The 19,352-nt window shown below is 32.4% G+C and overlaps 1 long non-coding RNA gene across 2 annotated transcripts in view; it reads left to right on the top strand.

The window, feature by feature from the left end:
- LOC140696222 (uncharacterized) overlaps positions 1-19,352 on the top strand; it is a 155,249-nt gene that overhangs the window by 111,140 nt on the left and 24,757 nt on the right. For both annotated transcript variants that reach the window (XR_012072390.1, XR_012072398.1), the window contains exon 2: positions 15,970-16,179. This is a non-coding gene — a long non-coding RNA (uncharacterized lncRNA). The remainder of the gene's footprint in view (positions 1-15,969; positions 16,180-19,352) is intronic.

Below are 19,352 nucleotides of genomic sequence, written 5' to 3'. Positions count from 1 at the left end.
TAGTTTATCCATTTTATCTTTTTAAAACAAAGTTCTTTGCTATTGTCTCTTTGATCTCTATTCATTTTCTCTCTGACCACTATTATTTCCTTCCTTGTACTAAGTTTGTGCTTTATGTTTTCTTCTTTTTTATTTCCTTGAGGTGTAAACTTACTAAGATCTCTCTTGTTATCACTAAATGTGTAAATCAAAAAGTAACTTTTTTCTTAGAATTGCATTTACTGCATCTCAAGAGTTTTAGTATGCTGTATTTCCATTTTGTCCGAAAGTATTTGTGTAAAAGTATTTTTTACTTCTCTTTTGATTTCTTGTTTTAAATTTCTTCCTTGAACCATAATTGCTTCTTGAACTGAATGGGTTATTCAGTACCATACTGTTTAATTTCCAAATATTTGTGACTATGCCAGTTATCTCTTTGAAATCATATCAAGTACCTTCCAAAAACAACAATATGAAACTAGAAATCAGTTACAATCTCCTTAGATTTATTAAGACTTGTTTTGTGGCCTAACATATGATTTAGCCTGGAGAATGTTCCAGGTGAGCTTTAGAAGAATGTATATTCGGTTGCTTTTTGATAGAATGTTCTGTATATGCCTAATATCATCTAGTCTACTGTGTTAAGATCAATGCTTCTTTGTTGATTTTCCTGTCTGAATGCTCCATCTATGATGAAAATGAGTATTAAAGTCCCCTATTATTATTGTATTTCTGTCTGTTTCTCCCTTTATGTCTGTTAATATTTGCTTTATATATTAGATGGCAATATAAAAATCATTTTTTATGGCTAAAGGGCAGAGAGATGAGGGTGCAACTGAGGCTAAAAAATGAAGAATATCCAAAGATTAAAGCCATTCAACTAAAATACTTGTTACTAATAAAAATCTCAAAAAACAAAATAACAAATAATAGCAAACAATTATTAATAAATAGAAAATCAGGACAAACTGCCAGGCATCATGGTCATTGACAAATTTTGGTAAATAGCAAATGTAGAAAGCTAATACAGGATAGAAAATATGCAAATGATGCATTCCCATGTTTTTATTAAGTGAAAGAGAGCCATTTTATCTACCTCATAAAAAGAAATGAAGGTTTTTAAACCTTGCCTCTGAGGTCTAATTAATGTAATAGAGGCTCATGATCTGAATTAGTCATAATAAATCAGTCCTACTGTTTCTTAAATCCTATGGCTCTTCTCTTTGGATACACATCAGAATCACAGTTCGGGCTTTTATAAAAAAATACAGAAAGCAGGATCTTAACCCAGATCCACTCATCCAGATTTTCCAAATCTAGTCCTGAGATACTTAACTAAGTTGAATTTAATTCCCAGCCATGATAAATAATTGCTGGTTATTGATGGATGCTGAGTTTTTAGTTGGTCACTGATTTTCTCCTTATTTCTAGACCAAAAAAGAGACTTATCTAACAATAAACTGGGGTTAAGGGAAAGAGGAATGGGATTACTTTGGGCACTTGGCATACCTATGGTAAAATCCTGAAAATAAGAGAGGTTGCAAAGTGAGTTACAAGAATCTCATAAAAGCTGTTGCTCATGCCCAGGGACAATGAGTATTTTTGTGTATTTTCAGAGAACTCTGTAATTAAAATCAGACTAAAAATGAGTCATGTTAAATTTTTAAAACTAATAAAATTGGAAAATAAGAAACCAATTACTTAAATAACGCATAGGTCAGAAAGCAAATTAAAAGTGTAGTGACAAACTATTTATACTTTAAGGCCTTAATTGCCCAAATCATTTTGTCTATCTATCTTCTAATTTTAATCTATTAACCTAAACTGAATAGTCTACAATCCTGAGTGTGTATTAGAACCACTTAGAGAACATTAAAAAAAAAATCTGTTTTTCAGCGTAATACAAAGCAACTAAATCAGAATCTAAGGATGGGCTCTGAGTATCTGGAATGTTAGACGCTTTTGCCCCCACCAGGTAATTCTAAGCAGCTAGGTCTGAGAATCATATTCTAAACTCCAAGTCTTAAGAAACGCTTTGTGAGCTAATTTGTTTTAATTCTGTGAAATATTTAGAAACCTATATGTTTAAAATACAAGGAAGAAAAAAATCAAACATGCAAAACAAACATTGGCTAATATTGTGAATATATTATTTTCTTAAGTGACTTTATAATATTTATAATTTTATCAAAGAAATATAATGATAAATAATACTTATGTAATCCTGAAGGATTTTAGAAAGGAGAACTTATGAAATTTCTTTTTACCTAATTTAATAAATAAAAGCAGGATTATTTATTTTGAAAAGATCTGTCAAAATTAAATTAATGAGAAGGAAAGGAAAAGGGAGGAAGTGAAAAAAATATGAACTTGACTGTGAAAAGTTATTTAGGAAAATCATGAGGAAAGGAAAGTCCTTGACTTTTGGTGGTGGTATGGAAGGTAACTTTGCTTTTCATCTTAGATATTTTGTCTTTGTAATGTTTTCTTCATTGAGCATATAATAATACATCTATAATTATATAATTTTAATATATACAATTGTGTATATAATTTTAATATATACATACAATAAAATTATATATACTATATACATAAATAGATATTTCTTAAAATGTTAATAATGACTGGTGGTTTTTAGAATTGAATGCTTTTTATTTTCAAAACTTTTTATTAAAAAATTAGTGTATAATCTAAAATTTTAAACTGTAGGAAATTATATGGCCATTCTATTAAAGGTATGCAAGACATAAGAGAAGGAAACAAGGCAAGAAAGAGAGAGTTGCCATAGAATATATTTGCAACTTCAGAACACTGGACATTGTAAAGTTTCAGGTGCTTACAGTAGAACATAAATTATAGCTTGTGTTTCTCAGCACTGCAGCTCTTTTATATGTGATTCATAACTGTGAAAAGAGCACAGTGCAATAATTGCATCACTGATGTATTTAATTTACAGGTTGGGTGACTGACTAGAGAAGTATGTTTCAAAGTGTTCAGTCTTGTTAACCATTAAGTATAAGCGGGAGTATTCTCTTCAGTAGGTGAAGCAAACAGATGTTGCAGCTTTGATTTCACAAGCAAGAAAATAACTTATTTTCTTTTCTGGCCCCTTGCATTGTTACCTTATATATAAAAACAAACTCCATTTGAGATATTTTTCAGTCAAAGATATGACTATGAATATGCAGCATGATTATTACAAACATAAACCATCTTGCTTTTTCATTGAGCATAGTTTTAACATCAGGCCTTAGTTCCTGTATATCTTCTCTAGAAACCACTAATGAGTCTTATTCAATAAGATATTAGGCTGCCCCATAGAGGCAGAAGGTAGTTGTCTCATAGGTTATCAGTCAGATACCTCTGCTGGGTACAATCAGACATGAGGGGAGTTTAATGTTGCAGAGAGAGGTAGTCAGTGGCATTGGTCAACCACTAGTAATAGAATCCTCAAAAGCTCTTCTTGGGCAGTTCTCTCAGATGAGGCCTACAGGAATCATTCTCAACAGTGAGGCAGTGGGCAGGGCCACAGCTTCACTGGCATACCCAACATTTTCCAAAGTAAACAGAAGTGCTTTAGGGGTGTGATAACAGTAATAGGTAATTTTCTAAACATGTAGACTCACCATTATTTGTCTAAATATTTTCTTTGCTTTCAATTTTTCACTCAATTTGACACTGCATAAACAGATTTTAATCCATATTAATATATGCCTTGTTTTTTAGAGGAGGCTACAACCAGTAAGATTGTCATATTAAGGTTTTAATTCTCTGAATCTATGATTCTTTTGTCAGATTGATTATGAGCAATGTTTAATTTCTAATGCGTATCCACCATGGAAGTGAGTAATCATTTCATTCCACCCTTGACAGGTTATATAGTATCATATATTATTAACCTATTAAATTTGACTAGTAAAAATGACATACTCTTTCATTTTATCTTTCATTTACTCATTACTGAGCCCCCATTATATTCTGAGCATGATTACAGGCTCTGGGGACTCAGAGGTAAACAAAATAGATTTTGAAACCTGCCCTCATGCTGCCTGTAAGAGAGAAAATGGTGGAACAATGTCCCTGAGGAAGTAGGAGTGGATGAAACAGACTTTACAATTGGAGGTAAGAGCCCTGAGCGCCAGTCTAGGCATAGAGAAGAGGGTAGTATATAGAATCATGGTTGAAGGTCATACCAGAAGAAGTTTGTAGAAATTGTCTTCAAATTGCTGCATTTCTTGTCTTTGTTTAATAGGAGGTATAGTAGGGTTAAAGAGAATATACTGTATGGAAGAGTTGTCTTAAAGAATGGGAGAATAAATGGTTTAGAGAATATTGTTTGGTTTGTCAGCACTATTAAAGGTTATTTTAGTTTAGTGATATTCAGAAGAATAAAAAGTGAGAACAGTAAGCAAGCATGGCTATATTTTTTCCAGTGACATTTGACAACAGATTACAGTTGACCCTTGAACAATATGTGGGTTACAGGTACCAGCCCTCCATGCATAAAAAATCCAAGGATAGTTTGTAGTCAGCCCTCCCTATGTGCAGTTCTTTTGTATCTGAGTGTCTCCATTTGCAAATACGACCTTTGTATCTGAATTTCTGTATCTATAGATTTGACCAACTGCACATCATGTAGTACTATAGCACTTACTACTGACAAAAATCCATGAACAAGTGAACCTGTGAGTTCAAACCCATGCTGCATAAGGGGCAACTCTGTTGGCCTGTAGTAGGCAGAAGTTTGGAGTTTATGTGAGAATAATGAAGTAAAAGGAAGGCAAGGAAATGAGTGAATATAATTCACCTTGGGAATTATGATGAATAAAGAGGAAAGTAAAAAATTAAGAAGGTTGAGGTACAGTGTAGCATCAATAGCATGTTGATTCAAGTAGGGTTAAAGAGGTGGAGCATATGAGAGGATGGGTTGGAAAGATAAGAGCTGGTAGTTGGAAAATGGAATGTTTGAAATTGAGGTTATAGAAGTGCTTCATATAATGGAAATGACATTAACAAAGTGGAAGCAGAGGATGGAAAACAACATCATTGCAGGAGAGGAGATCATGGAAGCACGAGGCAAGAATAATGTAGTGGTTACCTTTCTGTATATTATAGTCTCCCATATTATGACAGGAGATCCAGGCAGGAAGGGGACCACAGAGAACAGGTGATAACAAGGATAGCAGATGGTTACTTTGATTAAATTTACAGGAAGGGAAAGGAGGGTGGCCTAGAAAAAGCCATGTAGAACAGGGAGGGCACCACCTGTTCCATCTCCAGGAATTAGAGTAAGGGGAGTGAGAAAGAAAAGTCATCCCTTAAAAGAGTTATAACAGAAGTAACATTACCAGAAATGAGCTTGATGTCAACAGAATATGAAGAGAAATTTCATGGAAGAGTTGACTATGTCTTTTTTTCTTTTTTAACCTATAATTTATTGTGTTCCACAGGGCACAGTGAGATAGTTTCAGGTGCATATTTTAATTTGATTTTGCTTACAAATTTTACCAAATATTCTACTTAAATAGGAATTTTCCTATTATTTTATACAAGATATTTATATATCAACCTCTTACATGTTGCCAAGTATGTTTCCAGTTTTCTCGAGTATTTGTATATGATACTGTTATACTCATGATGTAGAGCTTATTTGTAATTTATTAAAGGACATCAAACTTTTATTTCACAAATATTCTCATTTGCAAGCCCATGTCCATTGCATACATCTAGCTTACTCCAAATTTGTGAATATAAATTTATACAAAATAATCATTTATAATTTTGACAGTCTGGGGGTATAAGAGAAACAGCAATCAAGGATTAAAACTGACTTTTCCCACATACTTAGTAAATGTTTTAAAATAGTTTTAAAATAATTTTAAATGACTTACCTTTTCTTTTTTAGACTGTAATGTTTTTCCATAGTAACATCATTTTCAGACTATTTATCCTGTTTAATCAGTCCATCTGTTTGTTCATTGATGTATCAGTACTACATTGTTGATGCACTATATTACACCTGAAAATGTATGGACATGAAAAATAATTTCATATGTTACATTAGGTAAAAGGCTTCAAAACAGTATACTGGTTATATTCATATTCTTTCTGTACAAAATACACATATTCCTATATAGAGATGATTAACATCAAAGAGTTAACAGTGGTCATCTCTGGATGTTAGAATAAGACTTGTGGTTTTTTTTGCTAAATATTTTCTCTCTCCTGCAATATTATGAGAAAATATTTATTTTTCAAAATACAACACAGTGTACTAACAACCATTTAGAGAGACTGAAAAGAAAGAAAATAAATATCCTTTTCTCCAGCTTCTCTGTGCCCCAGACAACTATGCTTGTTTGTTTATAAAACATGTTTCCCTTTGAAAATGTCATTTTTTAGAGTTTGTCCAGTGCCTCTTGTCTCCCATAAATATGCTTTGTGTAGCTAAATCTGATTCATTTCAGCATAACTGTACATAACTATTACTTAACAGAAGTTTTCTGTCCCTAACCCTGCTCCAAATTTGCCTAGTGTGCATTTTTCCTCACTATTCCTGTGTAAAATTGTCATCACTCAGCCAGTGCCCATCCTTTCTGACTGTCCATTTTACAGGGCAAGGAAGTACATTTGTCTAGATTCTAGGATACTGAATGAAGAGGCACATAAGAGGCAATCGATAAATGGTATGTTGAATGGATGAATGAAAAAGAGGGAGCCTCCATAGTAGACACAGGTTTACTTTCCCTCTGTCTCACTAGGCATAAAAACTTAGCTTCTCTTGGTTTCAGTTTCCTCATCTGAAGGAAAATGAGGGATGCAAACTTATTTAGCTGTTTCACTAATTTGTGTTAAGGTAAAATGCCTTACATATATTTATTTAACCATACATATAAAATGAATACCCAATTGATGGTCATACTATCATTGCTTTAAAAAGTTTCCAGGAATATACATTCTTTTAAAATAAAAGTGACTTAACCCTGAAATGGAGAGTGTAATAGAGACTTCTTGAAAGAACGGCCACCCAACAAGGCTGGGTTGGAAGTGTCAGTGTATAAAAGATCACATTAAATTATAAATCAGTTGAAGGGGGAAGTGGCCAAGATGGCAGAGTAGGAAGACCCTGAACTCACCTCCTTCAATGGACACACCAAAATTACAATTGCTGTTGACCCTCGAGCAACATGGATTTGAACTGCATTGGTCCACTTATACATGCATTTTTTTCCAGTAAAAATATACTACATTACTACACCATCCATAGTTGGTTGAATCTGCAGATGTGGAACCATGGATCTGGAGGCCTGACTGTAAAGTTATACATGGAATTTCAACTTCATGGGAATTGGGTGCCGCAAACCCCTGTGTTGTTCAAGGGTCAACTGTCCTTGCAGTGCAACAATTAATGAAAATGACCTGAAGACTAGCAGAAAATAGTTTCCACAACTAAAGACGTGAGAAACCACTACAAGATGAATGGGGTGTGTAGAGAACAGTATAGTCAAGACCTCCATCCCTAGGGTCAGTGGTTCACAAAAGGGAGGAATACCAATTATAGAGGTCCTCCCTAAGAAGTGAGGTGTCTGGCTCCCTAGCCAGAGGACAAGCCCCCAGAATGTCTGCTTTGAAAACTAATGGAAGTTATGTTCAGGTGAGCCAGAGGCCTATAAGAAATAGACAGTTTTTAAAAGGAATACACATCTTACATGCTGAGTCCCAGTGCAGAGGCCAGTTTGAAAGGAGCCTGGGTTGGAGAACACTCCACTTAGAAAATACAGATCCAGACAGAATATCAATATGGAAACATTAGCTTTAAATAACAGATCAGATGAACTTTACGTGTGTGTGTGTATATATATATTCTAAAACAGCAGAATACACATTTTTTTCAAGTGCACATAAAACATTCTCCAGGATAGAGCACATGCTAAGCCACAAAAGTACAACAGAATTAACAAGATTGAAATTATATAAGCACCTTTTCCAATCTAGTCTGAGACTAGAAATCAACTACAAGAAATAAAACTGCAAAAAATACAAACACATGGAGGCTAAACAATATGCTAATAAACAACTGATGAGTCACTGAAGAAATCAGAGTGGAAATCAAAAAATACCAGGAGATAAATGAAAATGGACACACAATAATACAAAATCTATGTGATGCAGTAAAACCAATTCTAAGAGGGAAGTTTAAAGTGAAGTGAGCCTTCCTTAAGAAACAAGAAAAAAATCTCAAATATATAATGTAACCTTACACCTAAAGGAAATAGAAAAAGATGAACAAAACCCAAAGTTTATAGGAGGAAAGAACAATAAGGAACAGAACAGAAATAAGTGAAATGGAGACAAAAAAAATAAAAATATTAAAACTAAGAATTATTTAAAAAATTAAAATTGATAAAACTTTATGCATACTCATCAAGAAAATGTGAGAGCCCAAATAAAATCAGAAATGAAAAAGAAGTCACAATGGATAACACAGAAATACAAAGGATTACAAGTGATTACCATGAATAATTATATACCAATTGAACAACCTAGAAAAAAAATCGATAAATCCTAGAAATGTGGTCTTCTAAGACTGCATTATGAAAAAATAGAAAAAAAGGAATGGACTGATTACCAGTAATAAAATTGAATCGTTTTCCAGTAATAAAATTGAATCATTTTGTTGGTAATAATAGTTTAAAACAAAAAAACTGCCAACAATCGAAAGACCAGGACCAGAAGGCTTCATAGATGAATCCATAAAATTTTAAAGGAAAGTTAACACCTATCCTTTTCAAACTAAGAGTGCTTCCAACTCATTCTAGGAGGCCAGAGTCACACTGCTACCAAAACCAGACAAACCTACCACAAATAAAGTAAATTACAGGCCAACATCACTAATGAACACAGATGCAGATAATCCTCAAAAAATTTTAGCAAGCCAAATTCAATAATACATTAAAAGGATCATACCCCACAATCAAGTGGGATTTATTCCAGAGATGCAAGGATGCTTCAATATCTGCAAATCAATGTGATACACCATAGTAACAAATTGAAGAATAAAAATCATATGATCCTCTTAATAGTTGGAGAAAAATCTTCTGACACAATTTAACTTTCATTTATAACAACTTTCATCAAAGTCAATATTGAGGAAACTTACCTCAACATAATAAAGGCCATATCTAACATTCAACATCATACTGAACTGTGAAAAGCTGAAACCATTTCCTATAAGATCAGGAACAAGACGAGGATGTTCACTCTCACCACTTTCATTCAATATAGTATTAAAAATCCTAGCCACATCAGTTAGACAAGAATAAGAAATAAATAGTAAATCTATCACTGTTTGTAGGTTACATGATACTATATATGGAAAATCCTAAAGACATTTATAAAAAACTATCGAATAAATGAACTCAGTTGCAAGATACAAGTGCAAGATACAAAATTAATAAACAAATCTGTTGCATTTCTATTTACTAATAATGAACTATCAGGAGAAGAAATTAAGAAGACAAACCCATTTATGAGTTCACTGAAAGAATGAAATAGCCAAATAAATTTAAACAAGGAGGTAAAAGACCTGTTCTCAGAAAACTGTGTGACATTGTTGAAAGAAATTGAGGATGACACAAAGAAGTGGAAAAATATTATGTACTCGTGGATTGGAAGAATTAATAATGTTAAAAATGACCAAATTATCTAATGTAATCTATAGGTTGAATGAATTGCTTTCAAAATACTAATGGTATTTTTCACAGAATTAGAACAAGTAAATTAAAATTTGTAATGAATCACAAAGACCTCAGATAACCAAAAAAATCTTGAGAAAGAAGAACAAAGCTGGAGGTATCACTCTTCCTGTTATCAAACCATACTGTATTCTATGATAATCAAAACAGTATGGTACTATCACAAAAACAGACACAGATAAACAGAGCAGAATAGAGAGCCCAGAAATAAAACCATGCTTATATGGCCAATTAATTTTTATCAAGTGAGGCAAGAATATACATAGGGAAAAGACTACCTCTTTAATAAATAGTGTTGGGAGTACTGGAAAGCTATATGCAATCAAACTGAACTACTTTCTCACACCATATATAGAAATATACTTAAAATGATTTTTAAAGGCTTGAATGTAAGACCTGAAACAATAAAACTACTAGATGAAAATATATGCAACATGCTCTTTACCATTGATTTTAGCAATATATTTTTGTAAAAAATAGGTCTCCTAAGGCAAGGGAAATGAAAACAAAAATGAATAAATGGGAGTATATCAAACTAAAAAGCTTTTGCACAGTGAAGGAAACTGTCATCAGATAGAAAAGGCAGCTGACTGGGAGAAGATATTTGCAAATGATATATCTGTAAGGACTTAATATAAAAAATATACCAAAAACTCTTAAAATGCAAATTCAAAATAACAAACAATCCAATTTTAAAATGGGCAGAGAAACCTTAATAGATGATTTTCCAAAGAAGATATCCAGGTGGCTCAAGAACACATGGAAAGATATTCAACATCACTAATCAACAGGAAAATGCAAATCAAAGCCACAATGAGCTATGACCTCACACCTTTCAGAATTGCTCTTGTCATACAGACATGAAATAACAAGTGTTAGTGATTATGTGGAGAAAAGGGAACTCTTGTGCACTGTTGGTGGGAATAATTCGTACCACCACTATGGAAAATGATATGGAGTTTCCTCAAAAATTAAAAATAGAACTACCATATGATCTAGCAATTCCACTTCTGGGTATTTTTTACAAAGAACATGAAAACATTCATTCAAAAAGAGATATGCACCCCTGTTTTCATTGCAATATTTTTTTTACAGTAGCCAAGATATGTCCATTGATAGATGAATGGATAAAGAAGGTGTGTCATGTATATATAAAAATATGTAAATTATATATATATAAAATGGAATATTACTCAGCAATAAAAAGAATGAAATTTTGCCATTTGCAACAAAAGGATAGAACTAGAGGGTATCATGCAAAGTGAAATAAGTCAGAGAAAGACACATACCATATGATTTCACTTATATGTAGACTCTAAAAAACAAATCAAACAACCATAACAAGATGGAAACAGACTTACAGATACAGAGAACAGACTGATTGCTGCATGAGGAGAAGAAAATGGTGGGATAAAGGAAATAGGTGAAGGAGAGAAGATATACAAAATTCCAGTGTAAAATGAATCAATCAGGGGGTTGTAATGTATAGCATAGGGAATATATTCAATAATATTGTAATTACTTTGCATGGTGACATATGGTAATTAGACCTATTGTGATCATAATTTTGTAATGTATAAAAATACTGCATCATGTATACTAGAAATGTATATAATATTGTAAGTCAAATATACTTCAATAAAAACAAACAAACTCAAATGGGTTAGAGACTTAAATGTAAGACCTAAAACCATAAAATGCCTAGAAGAAAACATAGGCAGTAGCTTTTTTTGACATTGGTCTTGGCAGTAATTTTTTAGATCTGTCTACTCAGGCAAGGGAACCAAAAACAAAAATAAACTAATGGGACTAGGTCAAACTGAAAAGCTTTTGCGTAGGGAAGGAAACTATCAACAAAACAAAAAGGCAGCTTACTGAATGGGAAAACATATTTGCAAACAATGTATCTGATAAGTGGTTAATATCCAAAATACACAAAGAACTTATAAAACCCTACATCAACAACAAAAACTAATTAAAAAATGGGCAGAGGACCTGAATAGACATTTTTCCCGGACATAACAGATGTCCAAGAGACACATGAAAAGATGCTCAACATTACTAATCATCAGGCAAGTGCAAATTCAACCAAGATAGGATGCCTCTTCTCCCCTTTCAGGATGGCTATCATCAAAAAAGACAACAAGTGTTGGTGAGGATTGGAGAAAAGAAAACCTTTACGTACTGTCTGGTGGGATTGGAAATTGGTGCATCCACTGTGGAAAACAGTATGGGGGTTCCTCACAAAATTAAAAGAACTGCCATATCATCCAGCAATTTCACTCCTGGGTATTTACCTGAAAGAACAAACATACTAATGTGAAAAGATATAAGCACCCCTGTGTTCATCAGAGAATTTTTGACAATAGCCAAGATATGGAAGCAATCTAAATGCCCATCAATAGACGAACGGATAAGTAAGATGTAGTGTGTGTTCTATGCATGTGTATATACACACACACACACAAAATGGAATACTGCTCAGCCATAAAATGAAAAATGAAACTGTGCCATTTGTGACAATATGGATGTACCTAGATGCATTAGGTTAAGTGAAGTAAGTCAGATAAAGACAAGTACTGTATGATCTCATAAGTGGAAAATTAAAAAGCAAAGCAAATAAACAAGAAAATGAAAATAGACTCAAATACAGAGAACAGATGAGTAGTTTTCAGAGGGGAGGAGATTGAAATGAACTGAAATAGTGAAGGGAATTCAGAGGTACAAATCTCCAGTTATAAAATAAGCCACATCAATATAATACATAAATAATACGGTCAATAACACTGTCATAACTTTTTATGGGGACAGATGGTTACTAGGTTAATTGTGGTGATCATGTCATAGCATGTGGAAATGTCAAATCACTATGTAGTACACCTCAAACTAACATAATTTTATACATCAACTGTATTACTTCTTAGAAATGGAATAATTATGAAGTAGTATCTCAGCAAAATGATTTGACTTTATGCCACAGTATTTAACAGCCTAAAATTGAAAGTAAATACATTTTTAATGGGAGTTGATACATCACTACAAACTACTGCAGCTTCAGGTCAGTGGGGGTCTTTGGTAGAATTCAAGGAGAGTTTATGATGGAGAGAAAATTAACAGGATCAGGCAAAGTCTTGAGATACACAAAAAAAGATTGAGGCTGAAGTAGTATCACTTTGAGAACGTGATGCCTTCTAATTGCATCCAGAGCTAATTATAAACCAGACTATTGCATAGGCTATCATTAAGATTTTTATCTGAGAAAGAGTAGCAGAATAGGAGGCAGAAAAGAAAAAGGAATGTTAAAATGGAATTAATAGAATTTTTGTTGTTATTTTTAAACTTTAGAACTCCAAAGTTGGTCTTTAATCACATAAATTTCATGAGTCTGATGTCTCAGTTAACCAATGACATCTTGTCACTGTGTCTCCTCCTTTACCCCAATCCCTCAGTTTAACAAACTGAAGAAAAGTTCTAAATTATAAATAAGATTATGGCCACCAAGTGGGTTCTATTTAAAATAAACAACAAAAATTAAAGGGAATACAGGATAGTTTGGATTTTTTTCTAATCCTCAATTACAATTTCTCATTATTTTATATTTTAGATAATACTTTGCCAATGCACATTTTATGTAACTAACATTTTAGCTGGCAAATAGGTATTGGAAATAAGAGAATCTTTTTTTAACCACTTTTATAAGGTGTTATGTATCAATCAAAATTTTCTTTTAATAGTTTCTCAAAGTTAAAAGTTTAGTAGTTGAGATATATATCCACCAGGTATTTTTATTTTTGTGTGATATGTATAATCACTTTTGTTACTTTAATTACTGTAGGCATTCTGAACCTTGATTTTTAACTTTTGAATATATATTTTATCTGACAATCTCACAAAACACTATTTTGAATATATATTTATTATATAGTTTAAGCTTCATTTACTAGATATATAAATTAAGTGTAGTAAGTTGAAATTAACAATTTTAAATATTTGCTCTAGCTTAAATAAAGCAAATGTAAAGCTATGACATGATGTGCTTCTGACTAGTTTGTGTTTGATTTCTTTAGAATGACCTTTCTTTAGATGTTATAGTAAATAGTAGTATTGGTGGGAATGTAGTTTGGTGTAGCCGTTACGGAAAACAATATGGAGATTCCTCAAAAGACTAAAAGTAGACTTACCATATGATCTAGCAATCCCACTCCTGGGCATATATCCAGAGGGAACCGTAACTCAAAAAGATACATGCACCCCAGTGTTCATAGCAGCACTATTTACAATAGCCAAGACATGGAAACAACCTAAATGTCCATCGACAGAGGACTGGACAAAGAAGTTGTGGCATATTTACATAATGGAATACTACTCAGCCATAAAAATAATAAAATAATGCCATTTGCTGCAACATGAATGGACCTGGAGAATATCATTCTAAGTGAAGTAAGTCAGAAAGAGAAAGAAAAATACCATATGATATCACTTATATGTGGAATTTTAAAAAAAAGAAAAAGAAAAACTTACTTACAAAAAAGAAACAGACTCACAGACATAGAACACAAAATTATGGTTACCAAGGTGAGTAAGGAGGTGGGAAGGGATAAATTGGGAGTCTGAGATCTGCAGATATTAACTACTATATATAAAATAGATAAGCAAGTTTATACTGTATAGCACAAGGAACTATATTCAGTATCTTGCAGTAACTTATGGTTAAAAAGTATGAAAATGAATATATGTATGTTCATATATGATTGAAGTATTGTGCTGTACACCAGAAATTGACACTACATTGTAAACTGACTATATTTCAATAAAAATATTAAAAAATATAAATATTGAAATACTGGTATAACCAAATCATAGCTATTACATTTTCCAAAATTAGAGTTATTGTCAATACGTGCCTTAGTAAGGATGATCATATACAATCTAAACAGCTCTAATTGCTAAGCTTGTAACAAAAACACTCATGGTGTCTAGTCAGGTTTAACTGAATTGGAAAAAGAAGAAGACAAAGGTGATAACAGTATGGTTCTGATTTTGCTTAGTCTTACACTGCTCAGTGTCCAGTATTCTATAAATGTAAGAATTTTAGAACTTGTCCTTGTCTTTAAGGTGCTTTTTAGAATATTTGAGTTATCACTCCATAAATATTAGTGACTTAGCAAAACATTTCATGAGCTACAATTGGAATCTGAGGCTAAATTCCTTGCTAAGAAGATCTGGCCCTAAGAGAGATGTACAAATTCAGAACATCAGGTTTGCATTTCTAATCATCCTCCATACCCCATACAGCATGTATAATGAAAGATGATTGCACAGTAACTGGTAACACAGCTGGGAGGTGTTCTCTGAATAACATTTTTGTTCTCTTTTTATTTCAAAACAGCCTTTATTTCCATGACATCTTGCATAGCACAGATGGTCTCAAAAGTTAAATTTGACCATGAATACTACATTAGCTGTCATGTAACTAGGGAAGGATGATTATAAACAAGAAGAACTTCCTTTTAAAATGTTTCATTTATTTTACTGTTATATTATATGTGTATGTTTTTATTTGGTGAAGAAAGTATTTAGCTAATATGGTTTATTTCTGTTTTATAACTCAATATTGCATCATTTTATTTCTGACCATTCAAACAAGAATGCATCTTGAGAGTCATTAATATGCAGTAGGGTATTACAGTCATATCACTAGCAGAGAAAAGGAAAAGAAAAAGTTTTCCTTATTGTTTTCCAACTAGAGAGTCAGTGTAAGCAGATGTTCTGTTTTTGACTTGCCAAGAAAATTAGCACTTTTCTAGGACTTGAAAATCCTCCAGTCATTGAAAAAGACAGATCTTGGCGTGGCAGTGAGCTATGAAGAGGCAAACACTTTGAAATGGGGCTACCACCTAATACAATTTTTTTGCATTAAGTCCACAGTATTTATGCCAGCCAGCCATCTCTCTAGAATTGAGAGATAATGTTATGTTCTAACATCTACTCATTGACTTTATTTTCTGAGGGTGCGAAAAGAGAATAAAGGAATAAAATAAGGATCACAGTAGAAAAAAGAAAAAAAGAAACATAGTGGAAAAAATTTAGAAAATTTCAAAATAAATCAAGAAGACTCTAGAAACAATTTTATAGTATATCTAACAATCCAACGTCTTATTTTGCCTGCATGAGTAGGCTGTGGTTGTACAGGATCTCTGTCGCCATCTTTAATCTATTGCTCTTTCTACAGCCTGCTCTTTATGAACACTGTGGAGTAGGGTAATACAGGAGTAACAACCCCGAATCTGAAGCAAGACCCTGGGCCGCTGAGCTCTACAACTTCCTATCTGAATGTCCTTTGGCAAGTTATTTAGCCTCTGTCAGTCACAGCTTTGGATCTTTTAAACTGGATGAATAACAGTATCTTCACTATAGAAGTATGCAAGGATCAGGAGAGCAGGTACGTGCAAAGAATATAGAACTATCTACAAGCACTTAAACATTGTTAACCACTATTTTCATTCATTACTCAGAGATAAATAAAGATGGCCACTGTTGCCATTTCTGTATTTGTCTTGTGTAACTGCATTCAGTGTTACACAAATAGCACTTACTAAACCCTTCAGAAAAAAAAAATATACATATTACTCTTTCAGGTAACAGCTCCACATAGTGCACTATCCTGTCAAATTCCCATGAAACCATCTATCTAGCTTTGGTTCACGTTGAATTTGTTAATATTTAAAATGTGTTACTTTTATGGAAGAGCTGTGCCATGGCAGTTACTTTTATATTTTAAATTAGTTCTTAAATCCTGATTATGTATTGACTCACTGAATCAAAATCTCTATTAAAATATCCACAACATTCCAGAAATTATGCTGTGCTCTGTGGATACAAACATGCCTAAGTGGCCCTGACTTGATGGGACTCATTATCCAGCAGAGGAGAGAGAAGATCATAAAGCTAAATATAACACACTTTGATAAGTACTCTTCTTGTGTTATGACCAAAGTAATATCAGAGGATAGAAGGGAACGCTTAAATCGACAGCCGAGGAGAGGGGGAGCAGTACAATGTGGATAAGACAGTATAGAGGCAAGGGCTAAGGGAAAACCACAAGTGAATACAATACAAGGGATGTGCAGTGGTACGAAATGAGCAGCAAAAAAAGTTAGAGTCAGATAGTGAAGTGTCTGAGATGCTGTAATAAGGAGTTTCACCATTATTTCCAGGTGAAGGAGAATTTCAAAAGATTGCCAAACAAATAAATTAATAGATTATATGGTTAAAATTAATACTCCTTGAATTTACATGTTTCTTAATGATTATACTATTAATAATGCTGTAAGTTAAAGTAATACCTACATCTAATTTTTTAACAGAACTACTAGTTAAATTGTGGTTTTTTTATATGATTAAAACCTAGCGTAAAATGCATTAAACATTCACTGCAAAATGCAACACATACACACATATAATGAATAACATAGCTTGTTTAGGTCTTGGGAAGTTGCTGAACTATGGATGCCCTAAGAATTTAGCAAAGAAGAGGAGTAAAGGCTGAGAATTTATCTGTCTCCTGGAAATTACTTGTTTTTTCATGAACACAAATATTACTTGTGTTCATGAAAAAAGCACAGTGAAATATAGCTAAGACAAAATCATATTCTGCTCCAAAGTGGTATTTCAAAGTCATAAATCATGTAATATAGTTCAGATATGTAGCTTTGACCTTGTGTAATGTCAAGATCCAGGTTAAGATTACCTCCGAGATGGAGTCATGCGCCAGGAGTTTCTGGAGTGTCCACATTTCCTTTTGCATCAGAAAGTGAAGCTGCAGAAGAGGTATACTGGGATTCCATATGCTATTTTTTGCAACATTTCTGTAAGTTTATAGTTATTTTGAACTAACAAGCTTAAAACTTTAACCAAAAAATGGAAACATTCATTCAGACATTATTTCCATTTTTATATTTAACTCCAAAATAGACAATCATTTTTTGAAAACTTTTCATCAGAGTTATCTTTCAAACAAGTAGGAACCAGTAACTAAAAAAAAAAAAAAAAACTTGCCAGCAATAATAAACATTTTCTTTCATTGATTTACATGTTCATTAAATAATGTAATACTGTCTACTTTGTAAAGCTACTGTTACTAATTTTATTGAATTCAGTGTTACTAATTATATGAAAATTAGATAATAAAAGAGTCAAAGTAATTCCAGTAATGTAGAACAAAAGCTAGCTAAAACAAACTTAGATATAAAATATTTATATCTATACACACACATATATTAAAGTTTGCACATGAAGAGTTCATACTACAATTTAAATATTTATAATTTCCAATAGGAAATACAGATGTAACATTAAAATGTTCATAATATGATGCAAATATATTATAATACATGACAACTTAATAATAATGAAATATTTGAGAGAATGTGACACTAAGTTCAGCATTTACAAAAATACTTAATTGCTAATCAAAATAAAAAACTTATAATTCCTCCCTGTAGATATCAAAGCATATTTAAAAGTAGTCTCAAAAATAATATAGAACATAAAGATCACAAAAGAGTTTGGTTCCCCATCTGATATGGTTGCTCAATTGAAATGATTGGCCAGAAGCAATTCCTGAATCTTGACTGAGATTTTATCATTCTCTTCAGCTAATCATTTGGCTCATAAAATGACAATTGTTGAGGAGACCTTTTGAAGTTGGCCAGTCCACACTTATTTATATCCTGACATCCACCAGAGTCAGTTGTACATAACCAACTTGAATAGAGAATAATTAAATCACTGGGGATATTTCAACTATAGGATATCTTGGGAAATTCACATATTTAATAATGGAGAAAAAATTGCTAGATTTCTTTATGGTGAACACTTGTAATTAATACAATTGGGCATTTAAATTGATATTTTAATAGATTAGGCACTAACTTGTGATTAGCTTCAGTGAAGACTGCAGAATCAAGAAAATAACTTGGATGACTTTTAGAAAGTTAATTCTAGTTTTTCCTTGCTCTCTATTAGAGACAAATATTGAAAATGCACTGTATTCCAAAAGTTAATTAGCATTAAGAAATATAACCTATATAGCCATATACTTGATATTTTATTCTTTTCAGTTTCTAATCATGTATTGTTTCAAATCACATTTAGATAATACTTTTCCTGGTTCTTGAATAGCAAATTGATTATTTTTAATCACTGATAATATATTTTCAGTTATTATTACATCTTCTGTTTCATACATTCAGAGAAGAACAGCAATCATTAAGGCTTAGTTTGATTTCGTTTTCTGTTTTAAGTGTCAGGTATAAAAAAATACTTTACAGCACAGCTATAAACCGTGTCAATATGATTAAAGGAGCAGTTGTTTTTGCTATAAATAGTATTCTCTAGCAACTCAGGAGTTCTGCAGATGACATTTACCCTACTAAAGCAATAAAAATAATCATGTGGTGGAAAATTTACATCTCATAAGAAAAAAAACTGATAAATTCTAAATAAGTTAGTGTTGAAACTTTCTATCTTCTTTTTTTCCATTAAAAATATATTTGATATAACAGAGGTTGCTGTCTAAGATTAGTATTCAAAAAATGCCTCTGTGCTTACTTA

This window comes from Vicugna pacos, chromosome 1 (genome assembly GCF_048564905.1).
Source record: "Vicugna pacos chromosome 1, VicPac4, whole genome shotgun sequence".
Taxonomy (NCBI): Eukaryota; Metazoa; Chordata; class Mammalia; order Artiodactyla; family Camelidae; genus Vicugna; species Vicugna pacos.
This window is presented reverse-complemented; position numbering and strand designations above follow the sequence as displayed.